This window comes from Gymnoscopelus braueri, assembly GCF_963280865.1.
Source record: "Gymnoscopelus braueri genome assembly, chromosome: 8".
NCBI lineage: Eukaryota > Metazoa > Chordata > Actinopteri > Myctophiformes > Myctophidae > Gymnoscopelus > Gymnoscopelus braueri.
The window spans coordinates 12,206,938-12,228,766 of record NC_137609.1 but is presented as its reverse complement, the minus strand read 5'-3'; the positions used below and the strand labels follow the sequence as shown (position 1 = coordinate 12,228,766).

Sequence of the window (21,829 nt, the reverse complement as noted above, 5' to 3'; positions counted from 1 at the left end):
TCTATCAGGGGTACATTACATTACAGTCATTTAGCAGACGCTTTTATCCAAAGCTTACAATAAGTGCATTCAACATAGGTAGGGAACGAAACTACTAATCACCAGAAGTATTAAGTGCATTCTCTTCTAAAACAAGCAACCAAGAGTATACCTAGCGCTAAAGTAAAAGTGCAATATATCAGCTACCTACTTTCATAAACAGATGAGGCAAAATAGGAAAATCAAATGCAAATGAGCAAGTGCTAAACCAAATAAGTGTATAGAATAAACAAGATCCAATAAAACAATAGTTTGTACAACTAGTTAACAAGTAGGCAAGGCGAAGAGGAAGGGTAGTGTTTCCTGAAGAGGTGGGTTTTCATCAGTGACTCTGCTGTCCTGACATCAGTGGGGAGTTCATTCAACCACTGTGGGGCCAGAACAGAAAAATGTTGTGACCTTGAAGATCGGCCAGAAGGACCCTTGAGCGGTAAAACAAAATGTGACATTGTTTTTTTTCCCCCATATCTTTAAGATGTCCTCTTCGTGAAATGGATTGTCCCAAATTTTACTTTTACTGCAAAAGTCATGAAATTCATCCATGAAGTGGCTCACCACTGCAAAAACACACCTACCCTGAAATAGGGAGTTCATTTTCTACACGCTGGTTGTTTTCACACTGTACTTATACACAGATGGTCGTACAGGTAGTGTCCAGCAGCACCTTTATATAATATAAGGCCTTATTCAAGGCAGAAATAGGAATATTCACTTGTGATTTTGGTCGGAGGTAGAACAAAACCTGACCTTGTTTTTTCATAACTTTGACTTGTCATCTAACTATCAACCATCAAACTATTTACATTGACTGCAAAGGTCATGAAATTCTTCAATAAAATTTCTGCACCAAGAAAATGCAGAACTGCCCCCACCTTGCATGAAAAAGGGATCATATTTGCCCAGATTGTCTACAGGTAAGACCCCTACACCCCAAAGCCACCAGACAAATATGTTAAAATTGGCTTGTATTGTGAATCTGCAGGGTTTTATAGGCTCTTGGGCCTGGTTAAAGGCATCATTTTTTTTAGAGTTACTAAAGAGTTACTTCTAATCCTGATCTATTAATACTGTACAATGCCTACAAATACAACAAAATGACTGCTTCAGGGAATACAGTTTGATACCATGTTTTACCCTGCCACTTCATATTCATATGGAATCTATGATCCTCAGGTAGGCCTAATATCTCTACACCTCAAAGCCTCAGGAATGACAAAATATATTTCTATAAGTACATGCTGTAGAATACGCTTTTTGTGTGCCATTCTTAATGAATAATCATCAATCAGCAGCTTATGGAAAACGGTTTGGCCCCCGTCAGTCAGTCCCCCCCCCCCCCCCCCTCACACTGCTCAAAAAAGTAAATACATATATGAAATTGAGAATAAGCTGCTGATTGATGATTATTCATTAAGAATGGCACACAGTAGTGTATTCTACTTAGCCCATACTGCATTTTAAGTCTGGCTACCATAGAAGGCTTATAGAACTATATTTTGTCATTCCATCTGTTTTGAGGCATCAGGATATTTGGCCTACCTGAGAAACATCCTTAGATTCCACATGAATATGAAGTGGGTAAAAACATGGTATCAGAATACATGTCCTGTTAGTAAGCAGTCATTTTGTTTGCAGGCATTTTACAGTAATATATTAGGAATAGAAGTAACTCTGAAAAAAAAAGAAACATCTATAATATTTAACAAGGCCTAGGAGCCTAAAATCCTGCTGATTCACAATACAGAATATTTTGACATATCTTTCTGGTTGTTTTGGGTGTTGGGGTCCTACCTGTAGACAATCTGTGCAAATATGATGTAAATCCAACCAGTAAGTGGTCAATGAAGCAGGATTAATTTAGGTAGGTAGGGACTTTTCTGCATTGTTTTTTTCTTTTTGCAAATGTTCATGGATACATTTCATGAATTTCGACATCTAAGAAAAAAGGGTAAAATGTTATCTTTGTGTGGTACTAGAGACTTTAAATACATCATCACTGTCATTCAGGAATCTTGTATCTCCACATTTCAATGTGTTCTCATAAATTGTCATCATGCAAGAATGTTGTACGAAAGTAGCATATCTACAATCGTGTTGAGGTTGTAGATTTATTTTATTCAATTGGTTAAGTCTGGGTTTTATAAATATTGAGCCAATGAGAAGTATTGACTGGATGTATTGACTGGATCCATTTCCTGAAAAGTAACATTGCTTATGTTGAATGTATACATTTTTACAAATTTAAGTTGTATTGTTTGTAAAATTACTATGTCCAGTAAAAGGCCTGTTAAACTTCAACTTGTCAAAATGGCAATTTTTTTTCATTTACACATTTTGGATTAAGTGATTGAAAAACAAACTTATGTTGCAAACATATGTTTAATATCACACAGATTGTCACAAATACTTTATGCCTAGTGTTTTATTCACCTATACTATAGTAACATGTCCAAAATAGGGATGGCAGGTTGAAAGTGGGTTACTGTATGGTTGCAGACTAGAAAACATAGCACTTGTAGATGGACGGGCAACGACACGCCTGCATACCACATAAAAGGACAAATCTACGGGCATCAAAAAAGTAAGTACCAAAAGTAAAAGTACCGATCGATTAAGCAGAATGTCCCATGTTCAATGTAGACACATCTCAACACAACACATTGTGGGCTTATAGATCGTCTATTTTCAAATCGCCCAAGTATATAAAGTATTACAGAAGGTGGAGGATTTTAAATACTAGAAAGAAGATGCAGAGGACAGTGTGATGAGGACAGTGTGATGAGGCAGATGATTCTCTGTGGCTACCCCTGAAGGGAACAGCCGAACGGAAAAGTAGAAGAGAGAAACGCAGGTAAAGTAAGAAACTTGAGTACATTTACTTAGGTTTACAGGTTAAGAAGACATCCATGTACACATTATAATAGAACTCATCAAGTTTCTGTCGCATTGACTGGATAATCTCCTCATCCCTATAAATCCTTTCAATTGTGTATTCAGTGTGAGTATCTGTGACAAAATCACACCACTGAAGACCACTTAAGGCTAGTTGACCTTGAACCTGATAATAATATTTGTGGTTCTTTTTAAGGGAGGCCTTGCCTTGTACAGTGTTAAGGTGTTTAACTTGTGCCTTGCATTCAACATCACAACTCTTTACCTCAGCCAGCCCAAATGGTGGTGTTACTTTTGGGTCATAGACCTTAGCATCAGGGCTAGCTCCAAGGTGAGGTGCGTCAGGGTGGATTATGATCCCACACTGTGTCACAGATACATCACGAAAGTCTGCATATTGCCTCAGTATCTCAGGTTCCAGATCCAGTCCTCTTTTCATGGCCGCTGTCTGTGGAGTTCCTTTTAGAATGCGGGCTGCCAAGGCTTTTGCGGACGACTCCCCACGAACATGGCATATTTCCCGGAATCTGCTGGCTGTAAGTCTAGGCTTGCGTACCTCGGTCCACAGCTTGCATTCGGACTGCTGGCGGGTTTCTGTTTCAATAGAAGCAGACACCTCCCTTGACACCTGTAAGCTGTCCAAGTGGCATTGTTGCTTGTAGCTGGGCTGAAAAGCTGTTGAAGATGTACAGGTATAGGCGTAACCATCTACAGGCAACAGAGGGAACTCCGGGCCACCAGGATGTTTAATAATGTCTCTGCTTACTTCGGGAGGGCACTGATAAGACAGAACAGACCCAAATGGCACTGGACCAAATTTTGAATCGACCATCTGAAGGTCCTTAAGCCCATGGAGCAGTTTACAAATGCCGGGTTGTGGACGCCGGTCTTTTAATTTCTCCCCGCTCGCCAAGACATCTGTATCTGGAAGTGGCCCTGACAGAAAAAAGGGAGAGAGGTCAAATTTAGATTTATCATAATATTATGACACCTGCTCTTTTACACTAAAGCTAGGCTGCCCCAACGCTCCTGATTTCGTGTATAGAGGGACGGGTGTATAGAGCCGGAGAGAGATTGCGCCTGATCCCATTGGTTCACCGATCTGTCCGTCAACCCCCGCCCCGTTAACACAACATTACGAGCGACGCCCACTGCACTCTGGTTGGTTGGGGAAATGAACACTTCCTCATACCGGGTACACCGACGCGATGGTCCAGGCTTTTATTTTTTAGCAAAACTAAACAATAAAAGTCTGGAGATCGAGGCTACACTAAAGCAGACACCTACACTTATAAGTTATCACCTCCCTGTACATGTTTGTAATGAAAACTGCCAAAGGAGGAAACAAAACGTGCACAATTCAGTCCAATACACTTTTCCTTTATTTTTACCAGGTGCACGGTTCAACAGAAATCCATGTAAATAAAGAGAAAGGCCAGCACTCAAACAAGTCCTGAACTTTGTCATTATATATCATGGCACAGGCCTTGATATTATGACTAAAAAGTTCAGAAAGACTCGTTTGTGAGTGCTGGCCTTTCTTCTTCATTTACATGCAAACTGTCCCTGAAATATTGCATTTTATAAAAAAGGGTTCCGCCAAACCCTGGTACTAATAATAAATCATAAATTCCTAAAGAAAGGTATATTTAATGTATGTTAGAAATGCATTAGAATTATTGTACAGGTGGGAGCTCATTCTCATACTCACCAGCATATGCTCTGTACAGTGTGCACTTCACACCGGTCCTGACACTGTCTTTTGTCCTTCGCACTGGTTTCCGCACCTCCATGTCATTTGTCGCCTCTGGTGCAATACCCTATAATATAATAATGTTGAATAATGAATAGACAAGACAATACAAACGGTTGAACTTGTTCAACATCAAACAAAAATCCATATCTGACCTGTGTACGTGGCCGGTGCCAGTTTTGCAGGGAGCTGGTGCATGCCAGAGGCAATGGCACAGACTTGACTCCTAGGGTACTATACAGGTACATAACAGAAACGAAAAACAAGCACTCAGTACATTTTAGATACAACTTGCCAGGTGCACAGCTCAAAAAGACTCATAAAATGTGAAAAATAGCCAGCACCCCAAGGTCTTCTGCGTCAAGCCTTCCTCTGTGTGCTGGCATCCCAAAAAAAATTATATTGTTGAAACGTTTTTTCCCTATATTTATTCATTCATTCATGTCATATAATATTTCACTTTATGTGTAATGAACCTAGAATATATGAAAGTTTCACTTTTTTAATGAACTTTTTGGGACGTACCTGTAGTGTGCCGTTTGAAAAAGCAGTGCCACTATGTGGTTACATAGTGCCTTGCCCGCAGCGCAAGAGCATGACGTGCTTTCCAGTTCCACAGGAACCTTTTGCGAAAGTGTCACCTGTTAATAGGGAAATAACAATGAGTGTTGTTGCTGTGCACGTTACATTTACACATCAAAAGTTGAGTGTATACCGTATATAAGGGCCTTTCACACCAAGCACAAAAAAAAGTTCAATCTCAAGTGGATGCCAGTGTCCACATCATAACTATAATAGACAATGGTGAACAATAGTATCTTTTGTGGCTTTTTCTGCCTTTATTGATAGGTACAGTAGACTGACAGGAAATGGGGAGAGAGAGATGGGGAGTGACACGCAGCAAAGGTCGTCGGGATCGGGAGTCGAACCTGCGATACGCTGTCAGGCGGCATTAGCAGCCTACTGTAGGTGCCGGCTGTCTGGGCCCAATGAATATATTTGGATCTCACAGAATCTTTCTCAGTCTTTTATTTGTCCACCAAAAAAAGACACTAATGTTTTTAAATATATGTCTTATATGTATGAAGTTGTTTTGGGGAGTTAAGCTACACAAATCATTGACAGACTGAGAAACACACTGAAGTACATGCAACATTGTGGGAACACTGCAAAGTCTCATCTGCAATCGCAGGAAACTGCAGGAAAAACATCTGCAAACGCAGGGAACTACATCTGCAGGAAAACCAACTGCAGGAAAACCATCTGCAGGAAAACCATCTGCAGGAAAACCATCTGCAGGAAAACCATCTGCAGGTTAACAATCTGAGAAACCTGTAGGTAGTGAGCTTCCTTATTTTTCTTCATTGACCGGTAACATCGTCCTCTCACCGCCACACCATGATCAACTACATTAGAGACTGTGTTCCATTGTTTGGGAAGAAGTGTGCAAGATTAACCAGGCATATTACTGACTTATATTTTATGATACATATTCTATAGACGATTCCACAGACACGTCATAACTGCAGTGTCGCGGAGCGGCAGCCGCTTGACACAGCAGTTATGACGGCCTGCAGACAGCGCGTCTGTGGATTCGTCTATAGCTCAGTGGTTTTCAAAGTGGGGTCGCCAGCAAAATTAATGAATATAGTATCAAAATCAGTTTAACCACTATAAAGCTCAGCGCCGTGAGCTTGTAGATCTGCTATCTTCAAATATGTACTTACAATCTTAAGAATTATTATGAAAAACTTTTACACAAATCTTCTCTTCTGCAGCGTCCCTGGCACAAAACCTATTCAGATGGGGGTCCACGGCTTAATATGTAGGCCTATACATTTCAGAACCACTACCCCAGTAGTATGGAAAGGTGTTAGTTTGCAGGTGGTGCTACAGTAACCTGATCAATAATATGGTATGCTATATGCAATGTTTTTATTTTGGAAAACGAAGTAGAACTTGTAGCCTTTTTCCTGTTTGGAACCTGGTGTATGGGAAAACTTGGCAACAAGTCGTTCAACATCATTGAACCTCATTTGCGGCAGATGTGATAGGGACTTGGTGAATTCCATAATCTGAAAAGAAATAGCAACAATAATGATCTGCATGGAAATGGTTTAGATTAAGATTTTGAGAACAATCTTTCCAGTGATACAATGGCAGCAATGGAAACAAGTCCTCTGGGCTTTTTTGTGTTATCCTTTTAGCTTCACTGTATAATCGTACCACTGTACCTTTTTCTAAATGTTAATAACGTAATCAATCAGGAGATTAAGAGTCAGTATGGTGAATGACTATACATTTTTAGAAACATGATAAAAAATTATCGATATCCAGTATCCACTGAGGATTCATGTACCTTATTAGTGGTTAATCAAAGAATTCATATACCAGTATAGTTGAGGTAGGTCAAGTTCAGACTTGGCTCAGGGAGGACGACACGACTGCCATGCAGTCCTGCCCGGTGCCTTGAAGGAAGGAGTAATCAGTTGTAAATAATCAGTTGTTGCAGGTGTACAACGGAAACCTCAGCTGACCATACGTGCTCTGGCAACTTCACAAATTATTATTTCATGAAAGCTAGGCTATGAAATCATGCAATATCATTTCCATAGTGTCGCCTCAAAAAATATCTGACTATCAATCTATCAGTTAATCAAACAATTCATATACCTGTATAGTTGAGGTAGGTTAAACCTTGTCTTGGCTCAGGGAGGAGGACACACCACTGTCATGCAGTCCTGCCCGGTACCTTGAAGGAAGGAGTAATCAGTTGTAAATAATCAGTTGTTGCAGGTGTACAACGAAAACCTTAGCTGAGCATAAGTGCTCTGGCAACTTCACAAATTATTTCATGAGAGCTAGGCTTTGAAATCATGCAATATCATTTCCATAGTGTCGCCTGATAAAATACTCTACTTGTCTATCATTCAACTTCTCAGATCTGCATGTAAACATGAAATGCATCAAGTCAGGTTATTTCCTAATCATCTCTTATTTCACAGGGATGTTAAAACATGCAGTGGTGGAAAAGTACGCAATTCTTTTACTTAAGTAAAAGTATCAATACTGCAATGTAGAAACACTGTTACAAGTAAAAGTCTGGAATTCAAAATGTACTTGAGTAAAAGTACAGTATTGGTATCAAAATGTACTTAAAAAGTACCAAAAGTAGAAAGTATACTCATTATGCAGAATGTCCCATAGCAGATCTACAAGCTCACAAGCTTGTAGAAGTATTAAGGTGGAATGTGGTTAATGTATGTTTTGTAATAATCATCAAAATCTGCAAAGTAACTAGTTAATAAAGTTTTCAAATAATTAAAAAAATAATAAAATAAAAGTACAGTACTTGGGTAGATGTACTTAGTTACTTTCCACCACTGAAAATACGTCGGGTTCATTTGGTTATAGCTATATGTACACACACAGTGAGATACAAAGGATAACACACTGGGTTATAATGGATATACACTAATGTTATATCTGATTACAAATACATTGTAGTTTTAAAACAAAACCTACACCCTGGCATCGCCACTTCATCATTTATAAAAAAAGAAAATAATAAAAAAAAGTGTTACACAGGCAGGCAGACAGCAGGGCTAATATTATTAGCATTGCTAGCATACATTCTCAACCCAATCTAAGGCAATTTCCGAATTTTAAAATGTAAAAAAACGATAGTTCTATCAAGAAAACAAGATGATAAAACAGAAAACAGTAGTAGAATTTACTTTACCATAAAACACGAATAGTTGCTGGCTTTGTTCTGGAGACACACTGTTTAGCCTGACGGAGAAATCCCAGTACATCACCACTAACACTAAACCCGGAAGTGAACTGACGTCACGTGAATTACGCCTATTGTAAAACCCCCCAATTAATTAATTTGTAAACTATACCATGAATTTGCGCTGTCCTTGGTGCTGAATTATATGCCCATGGCCATGGGGAGCTTACCTGTCTAACCCGACGGCGACACTCCACACAATACAGTGTGTATTTTATAATATATATTATTATATATATTTTATATATATATATATATATATATATATATATATAGCCTGCTGCTACACACACACACGTTGGATTATGAAGCCTTCACATGACATGACAGTTTTAGTAATGGCTGTTTATTACAAAATTGTTCACACGCAATAATGAGCACAATCAGCACATAATGTGATTCCACACAAAACAAAATCCCCCATAATTTAAAGCATCGACAACGCATTCCCAAATATAGGCTAAACAATAACAGCTGGTGGGGGGGGGGGGGGGGGGGGAGTATATGTGCCTCGGGGAGGGGCACACAGTCACACTGGGAAATCCCAGTGACGTATATACTACCCACTTCACAGAATTGACAAGTTCAACAGTCAGTCAGTAAGCACTAGACGTTAGACGTTATACACAAGCACCAGAGAATTAGAGGATGTTCCTCCTCCGGGCTTTCCATGCAGCAAATTCAGAAATAATGTCTTTATAATCCAGTGTAGATACAACGTCCTGTTCAATTGCAAGGATGGCAAGTCCACACAGTCTCTCCTGGGACATTTAGTGCGTAAATAGTTCTTTATCAGTTTTAATTTGGAGAAACTGCGCTCCCCAGATGCAACTGTGACAGGGATTGTCAGTATAATCCGAAGGGTAACTTCGCAGTTAGGGAATGTCCCGTTCCTCTTGTTGAGAAACTGCAGTGTTTCCAGCGCAGTCTTCGCTCCCTCGGGAACCGTTACGCATAGTATGCGCAGCTCAGCAAACAGGTCCTCTCCTTTTATGTCGTTAGACTTTCCATCTGTCAGTGGTACGTATGTTCTGTAATAATATTCCAAATCTACAACTTAACTTAAGTTTTCAAATAATTGTAGTGGAGTACAAGTATAATATTTGCCTCTGAGATCAGATTTAGTGGAGTAGAAGTAAAAGTACTGAACATTGGAAATACTTGGAAAACAAACGCCAGCCATGGATCATATGACGGTCGTCTGTTACCGTCATGGATGAACTTCAACCTGGTGTTTGCACTTTCTCCCTTTTTGCTCCATACATCTATATACACGTTCAAAATACACGTAAATAAAGTGCTTAGCTCATGGCCACACATGTTACAATTATGTACGGCCCTCAATAAGTACCCGTATTTTCCGTATTGTTCAATAAAAAGCCACCGATCGGATTAAAATATCCGATCGGTGGCCATTTTCTCATAGAGTTATAATGTATCAGAGTGCAATACACCTCCCAGCCGATAGGGTCACGTAGTTGAAAGCATGAAGAAAATACGGGGAAAATGGCCACCAATCGGATTAAAATGCTTTTTATTTAACAATTCAGAATATTCGGGTACTTCTGAGGAAACGTACATAATTGTAAAATCTGTAGCCATGGGGTAAGCACTTTATATTTGGAATATGAACGTTCATGTAGATGTACGGACCAAAAAGGGAGAACGTTTAAATACCAAGTTGAAGCTCATCCATGACGGTCACGATATGACAGTCATGTTTCAGGGCTATAAACTCGAGTCATACATGATCAGTTTCGCTGTTCTCAAATAGATTACCCACAATAAATAAAATACTGGAGCACAGCCTGGGTAGGCTACTTACTACTTTGAAGGCAGTAAGCTAATCAAAATAGAAAAGATTGTAACTTCCTCTTGCAATGAACAGCCAACTAATTTCCAAATGGACTGCAGGTTATGTAAAAAAAACGAATACAATTACTAGATCATGATGTACCATGGAATGACAAAAGAACAAGCTGACAAAGTGTAAAAAATCAATCAAATCAATCTTTATTTTTATTTAATCCTTTCTGTGCTGTTTCATCATGCTCCTCCTTCTTCCTCATCTAGGAATGGGGTCTGGGAGTTGGGGGAAAGATTTAACTGGTCAGTGAAACAATAAATCCAGGACCGAGATTGGCCGCTGCTCAAGCAGTGAATGACGGGGGCCAGTGAAACAGTAAATCCAGCAGAGAATTAAGGACCACAAGCAGTGAATGCAGGACCGTGATTGGCTGCCCAGAAGAGACAAAGAAGTTACTGCAAGCGCCACAGAGCCACACCCTTAAAGGCGCCACTAGGTGGAGCCTCGCTTCATTAAAAAATTACCTATATGCCTGATAATATTGAATGACCGAAAGGATAGGCTACCAGGCGCTGCTGGGAGTTGAACCCAGGATCTCCTGTTTACTAAACAGGCACTTTAACCAACTAAGCCACAGCGCCAGCGTTAAAAAGCAGTTTGGTTAAATGCAGAGAGTAAAACAAAGCATATTGAATCCTTAAAGGCTCACCTCACTAAGCTTTGTAGCTCGATGCTATGCACCTGATAGACAAACAACAGAAGCAGCGTTGTCTCTGAAATTACACCAAGCACAAGTTGACCTCTGCTGTGGCAGAAAGCTGGTGTAGGGGGAAACTGCAGACTCAGAGCTAACCCTACCCCCAAACATTCTACGAGTGCAGTGCTGTCGGCGCATGCTCCCAGCCTGCCACTATTTGGGCTATTATTGCAATACGTCCGCTGTGCCGTCGCTGGGTGGGCTCGAACCACCATCCTCTCGGTTAACAGCCGAGCGCGCTAGCCAATTGCGCCACAGAGACTGCAAGCTGAAGGACTGCAAGGGTTTTTTTCTTTTTTCATGTCTAGTTTGGTACAGCCCTGTAGGAAAAAGTGGTTTAGGCTTTTGTTCGAAAATATTTTGAAAACACGGGAGCCTACATACAAGTGCTAACGACTCTGGTGGGACTCGAACCCACAGCCTTTGAATATCTCTTTCGACATGCCTAGAAGTCCAATGCGCTATCCATTGCGCCACAGAGCCACACCCTTAAAGGTGCCAGTGGGTGGAGCCTCGCTTCATTAAAAAATGACCTATATGCCTGATAATATTGAATGACCGAAAGGATAGGCTACCAGGCGCTGCTGGGAGTTGAACCCAGGATCTCCTGTTTACTAAACAGGCACTTTAACCAACGCAGGACTGCAAGAGTTTTTTTCTTTTTTCATGTCTAGTTTGGTACAGCCCTGTAGGAAAAAGTGGTTTAGGCTTTTGTTCGAAAATATTTTGAAAACACGGGAGCCTACATACACGTACTAACGACTCTGGTGGGACTCGAACCCACATCCTTTGAATATCTCTTTCGACATGCCTAGAAGTCCAATGCGCTATCCATTGCGCCACAGAGCCACAACCGCCAGTGGGTGGAGCCTCGCTTCATAAAAAAATGACCTATATGCCTGATAATATTGAATGACCGAAAGGATAGGCTACCAGGCGCTGCTGGGAGTTGAACCCAGGATCTCCTGTTTACTAAACAGGCACTTTAACCAACTAAGCCACAGCGCCAGTGTTTGCAAGCAGTTTGGTTAAATTCAGAGAGTAAAACAAAGCATATTGAATCATTAAAAGCTCACCTCACTAAGCTTTGTAGCTCGATGCTATGCACCTGATAGACAAACAACAGAAGCAGCGTTGTCTCTGAAATTACACCAAGCACAAGTTGACCTCTGCTGTGGCAGAAAGCTGGTGTTGGGGGAAACTGCAAACACAGAGCTAACCCTACCCCCAAACATTCTACGAGTGCAGTGCTGTTGGCGCATGCTCCTGGCCTGCCAGTATAAAAGCTACTATTGCAATACGTCCACTGTGCCGTCCCTGGGTGGGCTTGAACCACCATCCTCTCGGTTAACAGACGAGCGCGCAAGCCAATTGCGCCACAGAGACTGCAAGCTGCAGGACTTTAAGTGTTTTATTTATGTACATAATTGTAAAATCCGTAGCCATGGGGTAAGAACTTTATATTTGGAATATGAACGTTTAGTAGTAGTAGTACTACGGACCAAAAAGGGAGAACTTTTAAATACCAGGTTGAAGTTCATCCATGACGGTCACGATATGACAGTCATGTTTCAGGGCTATAAACTCATACATGATTGGTTTTGCTGTTCTCAAATAGATTACCCACAATAAATAAAATACTGGAGCACAGCTTGGGTACTTTGAAATTGCAGGGGTGATGTTTCAACCAGTGTTTTAATCAAACTACTAAGATAATAACGCCAGTCCATCAACATAATTAAAGGTATTGGCTGTAACATTATGCATTATGATCAGATCAGTCGATCAAATTGGATATTAAAGAAAGGAGGCCCACGTGTATTTTGTCAGATCTGGTGCAGGAGCTGGACAATGAAAACTAAAAAGGCAGTAAGCTAATCAAATTAGAAAATATTGTAACTTCCTCTTGCAATGAACAGCCAACTAATTTCCAAATGGACGTGCGGGTCATGTAAAAAAAACTAATACAATTACTAGATCATGACATACCATAGAAAGACAAAAGAACAAGCTGACAAAGTGTAAAAATCAATCAAATCAACCTTTATTTTCATTTAATCCTTGCTGTAATCCTTGCTGTTTCCTGCTCCTCCTTCTTCCTCATCTAGGAATGGGGGAGGGGTCTGGGAGTTGGGGGAAAGATTTAACTGGTCAGTGAAACAGTAAATCCAGGACCGAGATTGGCCGCTGCTCAAGCAGTGAATGACGGGGGCGGGTCCGAGAGTTGGGGGAAAGATTTAACTGGTCAGTGAAACAATAAATCCAGGACCGTGATTGGCCGCTGCTCGTGCAGTGAATGCAGGACCGTGATTGTTCGCCCAAGCAGTGAATGGAGGACCGCGATTCGCCGCCCAAGCAGAGAATTAAGGACCACAAGCAGTGAATGCAGGACCGTGATTGGCTGCCCAGAAGAGACAAAGAAGTTACTGCAGGCGCCACCGTGCCCCCTGCCATCTTTTACTTAAGTAAAAGTATCAATACTGCAGTGTAGAAATACTCTGTTACAAGTAATAGTCCGGTAAATTTACTTGAGTAAAAGTACATCACTATTGGCATAGAAATATACTTCAAGTACCAAATGTAAAAGTATCTTACTCATTGTGCAGAATGAATGTCCTATTTCACAAGTTCATAATGTATACAAATCTTTTGAAAATAGCAGATCTACAAGCTCACAATGCGATGCATGAGCTTGTAGATCGGCTATTTTCAAATGGCCAAAATATATATAGGGCTGTGGTTAATGTGTGTTTTGTTATAATAATCTAAATCCGCAAAGTAACTAGTAACTAAACCTGTCAAATTAATGTTAGTGGAGTAAAAGTACAATATTTGCCTTTGAGAAGTAGTGGAGTAGAAGTAAAAGTATTGAAAATGGGAAATACTCCAGTAAAGTAAGAAATCCTCAAAAGTGTACTTAAGTACAGTAACTTGAGTAAATGTACTTACTTGTAGTTACTTTACACCACTGGTGACAACCGGCACAAAGGACTGGAGGTGCTCCTCATCCCTGCCAGCATATCATAGAGGGGAAGGGAGGGATTCATCACTATATCATCCAGTTTCCTCCTCATCCTCCCTTCCACCACCTCCAGATTGTCCAGTTCAACCACGAGGACAGTTTTAGCCGCGCTCACCAGCGTGGTGGTGTTGTTTTTTTGCATCCCTTGTGTTGATGCCCACCAACAGTCAAAGGCAAAGAAGAGGACAGTGGCTACTACTGGTAGAACACGATCTGAGCAAGAACTACTTGCTCTGCCCTTATTGTATAGAGCAGTGGTTTTCAACCTTTTTCATGCCAATGTTACCCCGCTACATAAATGTAAGGCAGACCAGAGTGTAGGGTATAAAAATAGCAATTATTTTATTATAGAAAAGCTTACAAAATGGTACTTTCATTTATGTGCATATATAGAAATGGTTAAAAGTGTTTAAGCAAATATAACGGGAAGACTGGTACAAGTAGTAAAGTAAATCAAACATAAATCAAACAAAGGGAAAAGGAACAGCGGTCCCTAGTGTGCCGCTTGTTCCACATGGACCTACAGATCAATGACAAAGCAGACATTTTACAATATGCACAAAGCATGTAATACATAAACACAATATGCACTCAGCTACAAAATGTCACCTGAGATACATTGGGCAAACCAATAAAAGGATTACCTTAGCTCTTATTATATACACACACATCAGAAGCCTCTAAATGTTTCCACATATCACGCTCCCCTGTCTGCACCTGTTATACAATGACATCAGATATATAGGTTAAACCAAAATGTCATACAAAATCATAAACAACAAAACCTACATAGACATTTGTTCTCCTTTGCACATACATAATCTGATACTCACATATCTCCAGTTTAAAGGGTTAAATGCCTATTTCACAGAGACTAGGCCACACCCCAAACAATTGCTGAACACTGGACAGGCACCACAAAGCACCAACACTGAGTATCAAAGACCTGATGATATAAAAACATTCATTGTAGATCATATAAAATACAACAATAAAAGCGAGGATACAAAAAACAAACCAAAACAAACAGGCTTACCAAGTTAACAGGTCAGCACTCAAACCTCCTCCTCTCAACATGCAACCGGCAGTGTTGAGGACCCACAGATTACTGCCCTGTTAGCTGCCTGTTCAGAAGGCCTTAAATACCTGTGTCTATTATGAGATCACTTTCTCTGCCTCCCTCTAGGGGCTACATTCTACCCCCCTCAAAAGTGAATCGTCGTCCCGACGATTCAATACCAAATAAAGAGAGGATTAGGACCATTACCCACTTCTACAGGACCTCCCCATTGTCATACTCTTACTCTGTAAGTGGTGCCAGCCTTGGTTCCACTGACCAGGGGAGATGATAAGGATTCGAGGGCCGTCTGCTTTGCATCTGAGGTCATCAAGGACCTCTTTCTCATTCTGGAAAATGGAGTGAATCTTGTGCCGCTTCTCCAAGTGCCCCTCCAGTGTTTTCTTCAACAGAAATGAGATGGCATCGTCTGTCTTGCTGTCTTGATCCTGTAGAGCCCTCTGGAGCTCCTCCACCTGGGCTTGCAGCTCTGACACCTGCTGTTGGTCTTGTCCCCACCTCAGCTCGTCATTGGTCGCCTGGAGTGCCTCTTTCTCCGAGATCCAATGTTCTTTCTCCTCGACTAGAATGTGGTGCTGGTCATGAAGGTTCTTACACTTTAACTGCCACTTTTCAGCTTTCCTGGCCTCTGCAGCATGCTTGGTGTGGAGGTCGTGCACCCGTCTCTTGCAGACATCCAACTGGCTGTGCACAACGTTTGCCCTGCATAGCTCCTCCTCCAGCTCACCCATGCGCTGTCTATAGACAGTGTTGCGCTCCTCCAGGAGGTGCACTTGCCGGTGTAGATCTCCCAGGTCATCCAGCTTCTGGTTGCAAGTCTCCCCCAGCCAGCTCACCGGGTCTGATGAGTGCCTGAGGATGTCCATCTCCTCTTTGAGGGTCTGGGCCTTACTGATGAGATCCTTGTTGCGGTGGCTCAACTCCGACACCTCACTCTCCAGAAGGCCCCCTCTCATCTGCCGCTCCTCTCTGCTTTTCTCCATTGTATGTGCCTCCACCTGGGTCTGTGACAACTGGTACTCAGGTCTCGACACCACTGGCTCATAACTTTGGGCGCAGTGTCACAGTCTGGTGTAGCTTGGCTACCTTGGTCATTAGTGTCACACAGATAAGCTACATGTCCTGATTGATTACACGGAAAATTAAGGGGCAGCTCCTCTGAAGAATACCTGTCAACTTGCCCAGGTCTCTGCACCCCACTTGTGTACACACTCTGTTTCTGTAAGGTTGAAAAAATCATATCAAATTGTGCCTGCTGCTTTCTTAAAATGTCCTTGAGTTCGACAATCTCAGCTTGATTAAAAGTGGGCCCCTCACTAGCTGCACTGACCTGTGTTTCATGAGGCTTGGGTGTGCAACAATTATACCCGTGCCTTTGAGGCTGCCCTTCCGTCACCCAACACATGGCCTCCCTTCGCAGGTCAAAGAGTGACATCCTAGGAGTATGTCGCACCAGTCTTTTCAGCTCTCTACGGAGTATATCGTCATGCACCCCTTCACAAAACTGGTCCCTTAACACAGTATCAGGAGTAGACATAGCAGTAGGGTTACGCATTTGTATTTTGTCCATTATAGATAACAGCCCCAATGAAAAAGCTTGCAATGATTCATTTTCCATCTGTCTGCGGTTAAAGAATTGCTGTAGTAACACGACATAGGAATGTGAACAAGAATATATTTCTGTCAGTACAATAATCATTACACTGGAGTCTTCCCACACTTCACCTGACCTGTATTTTATTTCCAATCGAGCCTTCCCCTCCAAATGATCATACATAAATAGTGCTTTGTCGACTTCAGACATATGACGAGCCCTTGTGCAACAATCTACCTCCTCCAACCAGTCTTCAATGGACAAGGACCCAGGTCCACCAGAAAAATATGCGCATTTTCGTTCACAAGGGATATACACCACTTCCCTTCGTTGGCTACCCTCACTATGAGCCCCATTACCTCGGTCAGGTGGTTCTTTGAGTCTTTGATTTTCCAATTTCAGCCGTTCTAGCTCATCCCTGAGCCTCGCCAGTTCCTCTTCCTGTGACATGACTGGTTTGGATGCAGTGGCAGTCGGTCAATCTTGTCCTCAGCAAGGCGTGGTCCTCTTCAACCGCTGTCCCTTTCCCCTTCACAAAACACTAAAACAGTCTCCCACACTATATTGCTCTCAAAACACTATATGTACCTATATAAGTCCTGCCGACAACGCCAAATGTTACCCCGCTACATAAATGTAAGGCAGACCAGAGTGTAGGGTATAAAAATAGCAATTATTTTATTATAGAAAAGCTTACAAAATGGTACTTTCATTTATGTGCATATATAGAAATGGTTAAAAGTGTTTAAGCAAATATAACGGGAAGACTGGTACAAGTAGTAAAGTAAATCAAACATAAATCAAACAAAGGGAAAAGGAACAGCGGTCCCTAGTGTGCCGCTTGTTCCACATGGACCTACAGATCAATGACAAAGCAGACATTTTACAATATGCACAAAGCATGTAATACATAAACACAATATGCACTCAGCTACAAAATGTCACCTGAGATACATTGGGCAAACCAATAAAAGGATTACCTTAGCTCTTATTATATACACACACATCAGAAGCCTCTAAATGTTTCCACATATCACGCTCCCCTGTCTGCACCTGTTATACAATGACATCAGATATATAGGTTAAACCAAAATGTCATACAAAATCATAAACAACAAAACCTACATAGACATTTGTTCTCCTTTGCACATACATAATCTGATACTCACATATCTCCAGTTTAAAGGGTTAAATGCCTATTTCACAGAGACTAGGCCACACCCCAAACAATTGCTGAACACTGGACAGGCACCACAAAGCACCAACACTGAGTATCAAAGACCTGATGATATAAAAACATTCATTGTAGATCATATAAAATACAACAATAAAAGCGAGGATACAAAAAACAAACCAAAACAAACAGGCTTACCAAGTTAACAGGTCAGCACTCAAACCTCCTCCTCTCAACATGCAACCGGCAGTGTTGAGGACCCACAGATTACTGCCCTGTTAGCTGCCTGTTCAGAAGGCCTTAAATACCTGTGTCTATTATGAGATCACTTTCTCTGCCTCCCTCTAGGGGCTACATTCTACCCCCCTCAAAAGTGAATCGTCGTCCCGACGATTCAATACCAAATAAAGAGAGGATTAGGACCATTACCCACTTCTACAGGACCTCCCCATTGTCATACTCTTACTCTGTAAGTGGTGCCAGCCTTGGTTCCACTGACCAGGGGAGATGATAAGGATTCGAGGGCCGTCTGCTTTGCATCTGAGGTCATCAAGGACCTCTTTCTCATTCTGGAAAATGGAGTGAATCTTGTGCCGCTTCTCCAAGTGCCCCTCCAGTGTTTTCTTCAACAGAAATGAGATGGCATCGTCTGTCTTGCTGTCTTGATCCTGTAGAGCCCTCTGGAGCTCCTCCACCTGGGCTTGCAGCTCTGACACCTGCTGTTGGTCTTGTCCCCACCTCAGCTCGTCATTGGTCGCCTGGAGTGCCTCTTTCTCCGAGATCCAATGTTCTTTCTCCTCGACTAGAATGTGGTGCTGGTCATGAAGGTTCTTACACTTTAACTGCCACTTTTCAGCTTTCCTGGCCTCTGCAGCATGCTTGGTGTGGAGGTCGTGCACCCGTCTCTTGCAGACATCCAACTGGCTGTGCACAACGTTTGCCCTGCATAGCTCCTCCTCCAGCTCACCCATGCGCTGTCTATAGACAGTGTTGCGCTCCTCCAGGAGGTGCACTTGCCGGTGTAGATCTCCCAGGTCATCCAGCTTCTGGTTGCAAGTCTCCCCCAGCCAGCTCACCGGGTCTGATGAGTGCCTGAGGATGTCCATCTCCTCTTTGAGGGTCTGGGCCTTACTGATGAGATCCTTGTTGCGGTGGCTCAACTCCGACACCTCACTCTCCAGAAGGCCCCCTCTCATCTGCCGCTCCTCTCTGCTTTTCTCCATTGTATGTGCCTCCACCTGGGTCTGTGACAACTGGTACTCAGGTCTCGACACCACTGGCTCATAACTTTGGGCGCAGTGTCACAGTCTGGTGTAGCTTGGCTACCTTGGTCATTAGTGTCACACAGATAAGCTACATGTCCTGATTGATTACACGGAAAATTAAGGGGCAGCTCCTCTGAAGAATACCTGTCAACTTGCCCAGGTCTCTGCACCCCACTTGTGTACACACTCTGTTTCTGTAAGGTTGAAAAAATCATATCAAATTGTGCCTGCTGCTTTCTTAAAATGTCCTTGAGTTCGACAATCTCAGCTTGATTAAAAGTGGGCCCCTCACTAGCTGCACTGACCTGTGTTTCATGAGGCTTGGGTGTGCAACAATTATACCCGTGCCTTTGAGGCTGCCCTTCCGTCACCCAACACATGGCCTCCCTTCGCAGGTCAAAGAGTGACATCCTAGGAGTATGTCGCACCAGTCTTTTCAGCTCTCTACGGAGTATATCGTCATGCACCCCTTCACAAAACTGGTCCCTTAACACAGTATCAGGAGTAGACATAGCAGTAGGGTTACGCATTTGTATTTTGTCCATTATAGATAACAGCCCCAATGAAAAAGCTTGCAATGATTCATTTTCCATCTGTCTGCGGTTAAAGAATTGCTGTAGTAACACGACATAGGAATGTGAACAAGAATATATTTCTGTCAGTACAATAATCATTACACTGGAGTCTTCCCACACTTCACCTGACCTGTATTTTATTTCCAATCGAGCCTTCCCCTCCAAATGATCATACATAAATAGTGCTTTGTCGACTTCAGACATATGACGAGCCCTTGTGCAACAATCTACCTCCTCCAACCAGTCTTCAATGGACAAGGACCCAGGTCCACCAGAAAAATATGCGCATTTTCGTTCACAAGGGATATACACCACTTCCCTTCGTTGGCTACCCTCACTATGAGCCCCATTACCTCGGTCAGGTGGTTCTTTGAGTCTTTGATTTTCCAATTTCAGCCGTTCTAGCTCATCCCTGAGCCTCGCCAGTTCCTCTTCCTGTGACATGACTGGTTTGGATGCAGTGGCAGTCGGTCAATCTTGTCCTCAGCAAGGCGTGGTCCTCTTCAACCGCTGTCCCTTTCCCCTTCACAAAACACTAAAACAGTCTCCCACACTATATTGCTCTCAAAACACTATATGTACCTATATAAGTCCTGCCGACAACGCCAAATGTTACCCCGCTACATAAATGTAAGGCAGACCAGAGTGTAGGGTATAAAAATAGCAATTATTTTATTATAGAAAAGCTTACAAAATGGTACTTTCATTTATGTGCATATATAGAAATGGTTAAAAGTGTTTAAGCAAATATAACGGGAAGACTGGTACAAGTAGTAAAGTAAATCAAACATAAATCAAACAAAGGGAAAAGGAACAGCGGTCCCTAGTGTGCCGCTTGTTCCACATGGACCTACAGATCAATGACAAAGCAGACATTTTACAATATGCACAAAGCATGTAATACATAAACACAATATGCACTCAGCTACAAAATGTCACCTGAGATACATTGGGCAAACCAATAAAAGGATTACCTTAGCTCTTATTATATACACACACATCAGAAGCCTCTAAATGTTTCCACATATCACGCTCCCCTGTCTGCACCTGTTATACAATGACATCAGATATATAGGTTAAACCAAAATGTCATACAAAATCATAAACAACAAAACCTACATAGACATTTGTTCTCCTTTGCACATACATAATCTGATACTCACATATCTCCAGTTTAAAGGGTTAAATGCCTATTTCACAGAGACTAGGCCACACCCCAAACAATTGCTGAACACTGGACAGGCACCACAAAGCACCAACACTGAGTATCAAAGACCTGATGATATAAAAACATTCATTGTAGATCATATAAAATACAACAATAAAAGCGAGGATACAAAAAACAAACCAAAACAAACAGGCTTACCAAGTTAACAGGTCAGCACTCAAACCTCCTCCTCTCAACATGCAACCGGCAGTGTTGAGGACCCACAGATTACTGCCCTGTTAGCTGCCTGTTCAGAAGGCCTTAAATACCTGTGTCTATTATGAGATCACTTTCTCTGCCTCCCTCTAGGGGCTACACCAAGGACCCCTAAATTGATATACATTCGGGCGCGGACCCCCATTTCAAAATGTTTTGTTCAAGGGACCCCCAGAAGCAAAGATTTGAGTTAAAAACGTTCGCTTAAAAATGTATATATATTCAAAGATATGCACACACTTTCAAGATTTTTCAAAAAGAACAGATCTACAAGCTTGTATATCTGCTATTTTTGAATAGCCAAAGCTAAGTGGTTAAAATGATTGTGACGCTATGTTAACTAATTTCGCTGGGGACCCCCTGGTACCCTCCCAAGGACCACTGGTGGTCCCCGGACCACTGGTTGAGAACTACTGGTATAGAGTTGTCGCTCCAGTCCAGTTTATTATTGTTTGTGCGTAGTCCCAGGAACTTGTTGGTGTTCTATATTCATCTGTTGTCCACCACTGTTTTGTATCAATCACAGACATAAAGTAGGTTACCAAAGTACTGCAGTGTGGCTTTGACCAACTGCAGCAGCTAACTAAGATCAGGTCATTCCTTTTCTCTGTGGGCTTAGAAAAGGTCATGCATGCTTTTATCTGTTCTAGACTTGAC

General features: G+C 41.9%; 2 long non-coding RNA genes across 2 annotated transcripts; both read right to left on the bottom strand.

Annotated features, from left to right (window-relative positions):
• Positions 1-3,748: 3,748 nt before the first annotated feature.
• LOC308090488 lies at positions 3,749-5,372 on the bottom strand. The gene is made up of 4 exons (XR_013933625.1): positions 5,210-5,372; positions 4,840-4,918; positions 4,643-4,751; positions 3,749-3,867 (listed from the first exon to the last, which is right to left on the bottom strand). It is a non-coding gene; the product is annotated as an uncharacterized lncRNA (long non-coding RNA).
• Positions 5,373-6,644: 1,272 nt separating this feature from the next.
• On the bottom strand, positions 6,645-8,519 carry LOC308090487. The gene is made up of 4 exons (XR_013933624.1): positions 8,427-8,519; positions 7,358-7,436; positions 7,076-7,152; positions 6,645-6,759 (listed from the first exon to the last, which is right to left on the bottom strand). It is a non-coding gene; the product is annotated as an uncharacterized lncRNA (long non-coding RNA).
• Positions 8,520-21,829: the final 13,310 nt, after the last annotated feature.